The 10,912-nt window shown below is 42.9% G+C and overlaps 1 protein-coding gene across 4 annotated transcripts in view; it reads right to left on the reverse strand.

Annotated features, from left to right (window-relative positions):
• The window catches only part of arl6 (ARF like GTPase 6), a 35,784-nt gene extending 25,715 nt beyond the window's left edge, over window positions 1-10,069 (reverse strand). For 2 of the 4 annotated variants that reach the window (XM_087992854.1, XM_043700798.2), the window contains exon 1: window positions 9,787-10,068. The gene's annotated coding sequence lies outside the window, so the exon portion shown is untranslated. Of the gene's footprint in view, window positions 1-174; window positions 296-9,786 lie in introns of all 4 variants that reach the window. The other 2 variants (XM_043700799.2, XM_043700800.2) reach the window with 2 other exon arrangements.
• Between the last annotated feature and the right edge of the window lie 843 nt (window positions 10,070-10,912).

A 10,912-nucleotide genomic window follows, 5' to 3' on the forward strand; every position in this document is an offset into this window, starting at 1 on the left:
ATTGAATGCCAGAATGAGGAGGCTAGCTTCACTCAGATCTCAGTCACTGATGCTTTGAGCTACTCATCAGAAAGTGCTACCTCTGACTTATAAAACTGGTGTTAATGTGTTTATAGTAACAGTTCTGATCTAAAGTTTTTATTTGCCTATATCGGTCTTGATTTGTATAAATACCTTTAGTAGAGGGCTGGTTTTGTGCAAAAACCTTTATTGCTGAAAATTTTCATGTGCAAAAACATCAGCTTATACATGGTTAAAAGAAAATGTTGAAAACATTCAGCAGATATTGCAGCATCTGTGGAGAAAGAAACAAGCATAACATTTCAGGTAATGAATTTTCATTAGAAAACGTTAGAAATGTTTTAAGTGAGAACCAAGGCAGAGCAAGGACAGAAGGGAAGACCTGTGGTAAGACAGAAAACTGGGGGAAGAATCAACTGACAAAAAGGATGATGATGCAAAGCAAAAGCAAAGTGTAATGAGACAAGAAAGATGAATCGACAGAAGATGTGAACAGAAAGTTACAGAATCATCACCATCACTTGTAATCTGAAAAAAAAGGACTGATTAAACTCAATGTTGAGTCTAGAAGTTGTGAAGTGTTCCATCAAAAAATAAGGTGTTATTCCTGAAATTTTAGTTGCACTCTATTGATTCATGGTGGTGGGTAGCGATAAAGAAATGAGAATGGGACAAGGACAAATACATCTCCCAACTTACACAGTAACTTATATGTACTCCTTTATAATTAACAAACATTTTCAATCTGCATGATGCTCTCAACTCTACATTATGGGGGTCAAATGCAAGTTCGAAGACTACTTTGTGGAAAACCTCCATTTATCCTGCAAGCATGTATCCAAGCTTTAGACTGTCATTTTCATTCACCGCTCTCTGGCCTCAACCTCCTCGACACTTCCAACGAAGGTCAATATATGCTCAAGGAACTGCCTCTCAATGTTTGATTTCAGCATTGTAAAGCATCTAGGCATGGAGTTCAACAATCCAAATAGAGACCTCTCATTTTACAGGTAAAGATTCTGCCCTTCTTGTTTAAGACTGCTCCAGATCCAATAACATCTCCTATTGTTCCTTCATTTATTTAACCTCTCCTGTCTTTCATTCTATCAGAGATCTTTCCTTTTCAGTAATTGCCCTCAACTTTTTTTCTCCTTGGTAATTGCTTACGACCTCCTACGTCTTTAACATTTTCCTTCTTTTGTAAAAATGTCATCAAACTGAAATGTTAATTCTATTTCTTTTTCCACAATACTGCTTGATCGAGGAAGCATTTCAAGTGTTTTCAGCTTTTATATCAAATTTTCAACATCAACAGCATTTTGCTTTTGGACTTAAATTCAGTTTTTTTTTAAATGTAATCTTCCTACCATTTCTTTGGTTTTTGAAATGGAACTTTATTTGACATTTTTAAATGGAGGAGAACAGGTTTTGTTGCTGAATTGAATGGAACTCTCGCCCACTTTAAATTTTATGATAAAATCAATAAAATCAGGAACTGGAATTGACAAATCTAAAAACTCAGTCAAAAGTTTTAAAAGGAGATATAGAAATGTAGAGTCCATATTTACATTTAATATGTTGGTACTTGTGTCCTAATGGTTTTAAAAGAAATCAACACCTGGTCTAAAGAATTTCTAGTTGTGGGGCATTCCATCAGCAGAAAATGTTTTGAACTGTTGAAGGTTGAATCTGGGGCCAGTTGGGTCTTAAGCCCTGAACTGTACAATAAGAAAATTTCAGCTCTGTACTAAAGGAAAAACCAATGATCTTTCATGATTCCCACAAACTCCAACAGGGTGCATGACAGGGATTATTAATGGGAGTAACTGGCAAACACTGGCATATATTCCCATTGACCTACTATTTCTAACAGTTAATTTCATTAAAAAGTGCACTTATTTGTTAGTCTGACTGAATCAACAACTGGCCAAGCTAGGTTAATGCAGACAATGTCAAGGTCTATTGCAACTTGCAACATGAATGCATTGCAGGATTTTTAGTTACTTTATAAAATGTTTTGCAGGCGAGAGGAAATGTCATTTTTCTGGTTCCTGGTTAATTTATTACTGCGTTAAAAGCATAACATGATAATCCATGGAATAAGTTTTCAGCCACAAAACAGGAAACCTGGTCAGACAGAAACAGAAGGTATTATGCGCCCTACATAATATAATAACGTATCTCAGAAAGCAAAACAGACTAGTTAATGCATTCAAGAGTTTCTCATTCACGAGGTGTCAACCTAATACGTGAAAATATGTCATACAAATCGCTGCCAATGATGTTACATCCTAATCATATAATTCTTGACATTGCGTTCAATATCATTAAAAGAAATTACCATTACCATAGCCAGTATCATTATAGTATTTTATTGGCACGGCCACATAAAAAGTGGAACTTTCAAGAATTAGCATAGTAACATATCTAAGACAATAAAACATATTTCAAGATGCTTGATAAAAACATTATAAATCAAAACTTGACTTTAGCCATACAAAAATATGAGGCTACAAGACCAAAACGTTTGGAGAAAGGGCCAAACTTTAGGAAGTGTCTTTATGGTGGTGAGAGAGACAGAGAGATGCTGAGAGAATTTCAGTGCATCAAGCCCAAAGTAAAATGTCACTATGGTCACCAAAGGTGGAACAATTAAAAATTAGGGGTGCTCAATATGCCAGAATTCGAGGAATGCAAATATCACAGCAGCTGGAGGAGATGACTTCTGATGCTGGAGGAGATGTCAGAGATAAAATACTGGTTGTAAACCAAAATACATGAGAATAGTGAAAAGTGTACGGTCACCTTTCTAATGCCATCATTGGTACGAAGGTACCTAGGTAAAAAATCTTAGGTACAAAGTAGAAAAATAAAGAAACAAAACTAAAACATCATAGTCCTTTTAGGATTAATTAGAAAAATAAAGAAATAAAGCTCAGTATTAAGTGCTTAGCCATGCCGGGATCCATTCTCTTCAAGGGTTCGATCTACTCCGCTTTGACCTGCTGTCCAAGAGACCTCGGGCTGCCTGCTCTCGCTACCACCACAGATGCCAGGAAACCTCTCCCATCACCATGTTGGGCTCGCTCCTCCTGCAATGGACCCAATCTCCAGCCGTCAAAGTCCCGATCCAGGCCCCCAGTCATTGCCATGCTCCAGACCACAATGAGCTCTGATGCCACCGACCGCCAAAGTCCACACTCAGTGCCCCACACCACTGCCACATTCCAAACTCAATGAAGCTGCAATACTGTCTAGGGTTATTCTTTTATTAATAAAAATAGACTTATAATGTGCCACAAATTAGAAAATTTAATCAATGGTACTGTCATTCATTACCATCAACCTCAGGTTCACAAATATTGTTATCATAGTCACCAGCTGAAGCAAAGGATATATTATCAATGTCTGTCAAACCCACTGCTATCAAACCGGAGACATTCAAGCATGGTTCACACTCTATACAAAGGTCCTGGTGGAGACCAATAAGTTAAAATAACCAAATTACAGAAACAGAAGCCAATTATCAAAATTTCAGTTATAATTTTTACTTGAACAATTAAAGCACGGGCAGCATGATGGCATAGTGATTAGCCCTGCTGCCTCATAGTGCCACAGACCCGGGTTAGATTCTAGCCTCAGGTGACTGTCTGCGTGGAGTTTGCATGTTCTCCCCGTGTCTGTGGGGCTTTGCCTGGGTGCTTCGGTTTCCTCCTATAGTTCAGGGATGCATAGACTTAGGTGGATTAGGCTTGATAAACAGGGGATAGGACAGGAGTCTGGATGGGATGTTGTTCAGAGGGTTGGAGCAGATTTGCTCTGTTTGCTTTTACTTTTTTTCCTCTTCTTTCAAGATTTTTTTTCTTTACTTACCTTCTGTGGAGTCAGTTTGCACAGTGTGGAGTAGAGTGAGCCCAGTGCGTGGGAGAGCAAGCCCAACATGGCGTCGAGAGAGGTCCCCTGGCATCTGCTGCAGTGCCAATTGTGGCAGAGATCGAACTTACCTTCTGAAGAGAGCTCAGTTGTAGAGGCAGCAGTGACAGTATTGCAGCTTCATTGAGTTCGGAATGTGGCAGTGGGGCCCAGAGTGTGGACTTTGGCGGTTGGTGGCATCACAGCTCATTGAGGTCTGGAGCATGGCAATGACTGGGGGCCTGGATCGGGACTTTGACGGCTGGAGATTGGGTCCATTGCAGGAGGAGCGAGCCCAACATGGTGATGGGAGAGGTTTCCTGGCATCTGTGGTGGTAGCGAGAGCAGGCAGCCCGAGGTCTCTTGGACAGCAGGTCAAAGCGGAGTAGATCGAACCCTTGTAGAGAATGGATCCCGGCATGGCTAAGCACTTAATACTGAGCTTTATTTCTTTATTTTTCTAATGAATCCTAAAAGGACTATGATGTTTAACATTTAGCTTTGTTTCTTTATTTTTCTACTTTGTACCTAAGATTTTTTACCTAGGTACCTTCGTACCAATGATGGCATTAGCAAGGTGACTGTACACTTTTCACTATTCTCATGTATTTTGGTACTTATGTACATGTGACAACAAAACAAATTCTAGTTCTGCACTCTATGGAATTCTATGTTTCTATGAAGTTGAACGTGAATGAATGGGCACAATGTTTTCAATAGAATCATAAATTACATTTCAAATTGCTGATACAAAGATTTACTAGCAGTTTGCCATAACACACGCAGTACTACATTCACCCAAAGGTTCCTTCAAAACTGTGCATTCCTCAAGTAGAGTTCAATTCCTTAAAATGGCTGAAGAAGTGGTGGTAATTTTAAGATCCCTGCTGTTACTTAGTTTTTTTTTCTTTTTCTACTATCTCACAGAGAACTGTCCAGAACCTGAAAAATATTGCTCTGCTGCTGAAGAGAGCTGTGTTTTCCTTTTAGATTCAAACAGCCTCCATTTCATTTGGAAACCAAGGACACATGAAATCTTATGTCACAACCAGGGATACCAATTCACAATTGGCTTTCCCAGAAACCTTAAGTTTGTCTTGCCTTCTCAAAAATACAGGCTTTTCAGCCAAAGTCAATGCAGTCAACAACTCATACATATCCCCTCGGTCTCTCAAACTGAGAATTTCATCAGAAAAATCACATATTTCAATGTTGAAACAATCTCACTCCATCTTTTAGACTTTTCATAGCTTGCTGACATTCCCACCAAACAACAGCAATATGCCACCCAGAATTAACACTCGTTAAACATCACCTTAACACCATAACTCATGTCATTAATATTCACATTACCTTCCTACCAAACTCGCCAAACAAGTTAGATATTGAGAAAATTCAATAAGGAAACGGCTGCCTGTACCTGGTGAAATGAATTTGTCTCTTGTTCTGTATAGTGGCTATTTAGCTGGTATGGCATCTTCAGCAAGTCACTCTACAAACTGAGGCAGAATGTGGATGCACAATGCAGACATGTCCTCCATTATCCACATCCAGCTATTTATGAAAGTGTGCTTAGCTCATATCTACAGGTTCGTCAATGAGTGCTCGAACATTTAATAAACTCTTTTGCTTCTTCAATGCCCGAGTTAGATCCCTTCCACCAGGAACGATGGGTCTTGCTGTAGGTGACATGATGGTCACTATACCTACCTAAGAAATGGATGTACAGGACCAAATGGAAACAAGTTAGATGTTGGAAACAACAGCAGGCCCCCACAGAGGTCGAGGACTATCAGCTGAGGGAGAGGTCGCAGCTGCAAGGTCCCTTAGAATAAAGACATTGTGCAAGAGGCCCAGAGTTTACAGTCCCAAACTCTATTTCCTGGTGATTAACAATGCATAGCTCTGATGCAAGCTTTGTACATTGTGGGACACTGTGATGGAATTGTGCTGGATGTTTGAGCAAGACGTGAGGGTTGCAGATGTGGGAGGTCAACCTCTCTTGGTCACTACGAAGATCACTGAGGCACTGAACTTATAGGTGACTGGCTTCTTCCAGAGAGTGATGGCGGACCTGCTTGGGATTTCTCAGTCATGCACCTACAAATGCATTGATACAGTAACTATTTCCAGCGACACAAGGTCACACTGGATCATCTTGTTCATCTAAGATTAGGTTTGTGCTACAGCACAGGCTGCTGAATTTGGGAATATAGCTGCAGAATGCTATCGACTTTACACCCATGGCACTGAGAGGACTATATCACAATGTTGTTCAATTCATCTACAGGAAGGGGCTCCAGTTTCCTGGAGGTCTGTGTCCAATACCCTGGATGCTGCTTTGATTGTTACATTCTGGGGAATTCTCAAGTATCTGGTATTTCAGGACACAGATATGTTGCTGCCCATACGTTAAGAAGCACAGTGGTGGAGAGAGCAGAGGGATGCAGCTCTTGGACTGGCCTTGGGGAGGAGGTGCGGCTTCCCCCCTGTATTTCCTGGAGTGTGTGCACCAGGGTATGTTATGCCCTGGGAGAAAGTGAGTACTGCAGATGCTGGAGAGTCAGAGTCAAAAGGTGTGGCGCTGGAAAAGCACTCGCTGGATCAGACCCCTCGCTGGATCAGACGAGTTAACGTTTCAAGCATAAGCCCTTCATTAGTAATGTCGACGGGGAAGGGGGCTGAGAGATAAATTGGGGTTGGGGCGTGGTGACAATGGGGCTGGGGGAAGGAGCAGGGAAGGTATCTGGGAAGACAATAGCTGGATATAGGTGGGGGGGTAATCGTGATAGGTTGGTGGGGAGGGTGGAGCAGATAGGTGGGAAGGAAATGAACAGGTCAAGAGGGCAGTGCCAAATTGAAGGGTTGGATCTGGGATGAGGTGGGGGGAGGGACAATTTAGAAACTGGCTGTCAATGTTGATGCCATGTAGTTCAAGGGTCCCAAGGTGGAAGATGAGGTGTTCTTCCTCCAGTTGTCATGTGGTCTGGATTTGGTGGTGGACAAGGCCCAGACCTTCACGTCCTTGGGGGTGTGGGAAGGGGAGTTGAAGTGGTCAGCCACAGCATAGCGGGGTTGTTTGGGTGTCCCAGAGATGTTCCCTGAAGCGCTCCGCGAGTTGGCATCCTGGTCCCCGATGTAGAGGAGACCAGATTGAAAGCAATGGACACAGTAGATGAGGTGGGTGCAGGAAAATCTCTGCCGGATGTGGGGCCTTGGATGGAGGTGAGCAGGAAGGTATAGGTGCAGGTTTTACACCTCCTGCGGCAGCAAGGGAAGGTGCAAGGTGTGGATGGTGGTGGGTGTGGATATAAAGAGGGAGTCACGGAGAGAACGGTTTTGGCAGAATGCAGAGGTGGGGATGGAAACATATTTTTGGTGGTGGGGTCTGATTGTAGGTGGCAGGTATGGAGGAGGGTAATGCACTGTATCTGGAGATTCGTGGGGTGGAGGGTGAGGACTAGGGAAGTTTTAACCTTGTTGAGGTTGGAGTGTGGGATTCAAGGGCGAGGTGCGGAAAGTGGAGATGTTCTAGAGGTTGTGGTTGATCACGTGGGAGGGGAAATTGCGGTCCTTTAAATAGGCGGCGATCTGGAATGTGTGGGAGTGGAATTGCCTGTCCCGGGAGCAGATACAGCAGAGGCAGAGGAATGGGAGTAAGGGATCACATTTTATTGGGGTGGTGGTGGGGGGTGGGGGGGAGCGGGAGAATTATCCTTTAAACAATCGAAGCAGGCAACAAGTTAGAGGAATTGGCAACAGGGCTCCAAGGAGGACAAGGATAATGAGGTGGATGAAGCTGACCTTCTCCATGACCGAGTTCAACTGCAACAGCAACAACAAGCAGACATTGACAACCGGTTCCAACAGAACAAAGCTGAGTGCTGCATACAATTGCTAACTGAGCAATCCTTCAGTCACAATTTCTAAATCTGGTTGTCAATGTGGCACCCTTTCAGCCTCTGATAGCTTTGTTTTTGTTCACTTTTGCATAAAAGCTCACATATGCATTTTTTATTTGTCTGATCATTTGTCTGTATGTGATGCTCCCCTACTAGATAATGACACAATGCAGCCCTACAGGGGACAGGGCTAGTGCTGACTTAAAGAGTGTTTAGAAAGAATGTTCTTAGGGGAAGGTAAAGTGTGGTATGGTGATTAAACAGTGACCAGCATGACAGAATGGGGATGTATATGTGGCAAATGTCAGCTCCACGTGCCATGGACAGTGTGGCTTTCTAACGGATGTGACATGACATTGTCAGTGAGGGGCAATAAAGGATTATCAATGCGTCTCCAGGTATAGACCAGCCTTTCAAAATTGGCACAAGCACAAATGATGCCAGTCTTTGAACTGATATCCAGTGAGTGATGAAATTGCTCGGAGAACGGTGGAAGGCCAAATGAGGCAGAAATCGGACATGACAGAGGTCATGGGGGTGGGGAACGCAATTAGGTAAGATATGGCAAGAAAATACACTAAACCCCAAGGTGACAAACTCCAAAAAAGAAAACTTGATGCAATGCAGACTCAGCCAAAAAAAAAAGCTAGCTTCAGCCACATATTTTTAGAGATTTGACAACACCCAGCAATTACCTCACCATTTGACTTCTCATTACTATCTTTATCTCTCATTTGTCACCTGGTTCATCTGATATCCAGTACTTCTTGTGCACCAATTTCTTCAAACTGAACATTGAGAAGATCAAATCCACTGTCTTTAAGAATTCGGGTTCTTGGTCACTGAAGTCATCCATCTTGCTAGCCACATTGAGTTTGAAATGATCAGTCCACAACCTTGGCATCCTTTTAGTCACTGAACTAAGCTTTCACTCCTATATCCTTTTCTTCACAAGACTGATCTCTGTAATATCACCTGCTTCTACCCCTCCATTAACTGATTTACTGGTGATATTCTCAGTTGTGCCTTTGATAACTCGAGACTGCTCTTATGATATTCTGCCCAGTCTCCGGCCTTGCACCTTCTGTAAACTTGAGTTTTTCCAAAATTCTGTTGCCTGTATCCTAACATGCACCAAATCCTGTTCACCCAATTACTCCTGTGTTTGTCTTCTTGACTGGCAATGCTTCAATTTCAAAATTCTCACCTTGTTTTTTTTTAAGTCCCTCAATGTCTCTAAACTCAAGCCCAATAAGTGTTATTGGTATGTTTGTGCTCCTCCAAATCTGGCATCTTTTTCATTTTCCTGATCTTTGATGTTCCACCATAGATGGCAACATCTTCAGCTGCCTCGGCTCTAAGCTTTGGAGTACCAAGTTTAAAACCACTCCTCCTGCCAAGACTGTTTTCAGCAGTCAAGAATACATTTTGGAATTTTGAAGACAATCATACACTGTTGCACTTCCAAATATGAGCAGTGCCAATCAACGATCCCACAATTTTAGTCCCACGACCACCGATGGGACTTATTTGGAATTTGGAAATCCACAGGTTTGGGCTCTGAGAGAATATGGTCACAAACTGAAAGTTAATGTAAGGCAGTTCTCAAAACCTACCTCTTTTGGTCACCTGTCCTATTATTTCCTGTTGTGGGTTGATAGTAACATTTATTTGATAACATTGCTGTGAAATACCTTGGGAAGTTTTACTACTTGAAAAGGTGCTACATAAAAAAGGTTGTTGTTATAATGACATTGAAGCTGACAGTGATGTAACTGATTGTGATAGCAATGGTTAATGTTTTAACGGTAATAGTTTCAGCAGCAGTGATAGTACCTAAAGTGCCAAAAGCTGCTGCCGCGATGATTGTATTGCTTATGAATCGGTTCATCCGACTAACCAGTCAGACTTGCAGCATCCCTCATGCACTCCCATCCACTCTTAAACTTACTACTTTATGATTCAGGGATTGCAGTTCACTGGTCGTTCTCTGCTTTCTGCGGCAGCACCTCCGGTGAGAGATTTGAATCAAAGATCAGTAATTCTACTGCAATCCTGGTACGGGCAACATCTCCTCCTCCGTCAAAATGAAAACAGCTGCAAGCAACTCGGAGGAGAGTCACAGAGAGCAGCAGGGAAGCAACCACATCCTCACCCACTATCTGCGGCTCAGGGTCTCTCCTGGAAGCCGAGGCCCGGTTGCTAGGGCGAGAGCTTCCCCTAGCTGCACGGGTAACTAAGCTTCCGGTGACGCCACCGGATATGGATCTCGACATCACAATGGGTGACGTCCAATCAGCGCTCGGCGCCGCACTATCTCCGCCCCCTCCATCCTGTTCGGGTTGGGCGGCCCCTGTTGGTATCTTGCGGTACAGCCTCTGTCCGGGAGGATTTGAATCTTGATTTATTTATTTGTCATCTGTATTGTTACAAAATACAGTGAGAAGTGTTGTACAGTGTCGCCGCTCTAAGGCGTCCTCTTAAATCAGGGAAAAATAAAGCAAAATATAGAATACAAAAGCAGAACAATAGTGAAATAAAGAAAAAGTGTTCAACTTTATAGTCCTACTTGATAAGTGCTCAGCCATGGGCCTGGTGGCCAGGCATGAGTCCTCTCTGCCACGCTGCTGCCATTGGAATGAAGTTGCCACTCTTAGGCACCATCTCACCTTCACAGATGCCCTCGCCACTATGCATCCTGGCTGGACTTCATCAATGCAGATGCCACCGACCCCACTGGGTACCACACTGGCCTAAACTCAACCCTACCATGAATCTGCACTTGACGCAGATGTCGGCGGGAACCCAAACTTGCTTCAGCTGCAGCAGCAATGAGTCGGCACTGGGACGGTCTGCATTCAATCCCTGTGCAGCACATCACCCATTTCCTCCTATGAGATACCCACAAAGTGGGACTGCCACCCCATACCCTTGCTGTTTTCTTCTTTCTCTCTGAACCAGTCACTGTAAATCTGTGCAGCTGCAAAGCTGCTATCTTGCACAAGAGAATATGTAGAACTAATGTTCTGTTCTGTAATACCAGTTCCTTATCTACACACTGCTCATTAGCAACATCA

Source organism: Chiloscyllium plagiosum, unplaced genomic scaffold (assembly GCF_037043375.1).
Source record: "Chiloscyllium plagiosum isolate Xiang-an unplaced genomic scaffold, Cpla_swu_hap1 HiC_scaffold_12, whole genome shotgun sequence".
NCBI lineage: Eukaryota > Metazoa > Chordata > Chondrichthyes > Orectolobiformes > Hemiscylliidae > Chiloscyllium > Chiloscyllium plagiosum.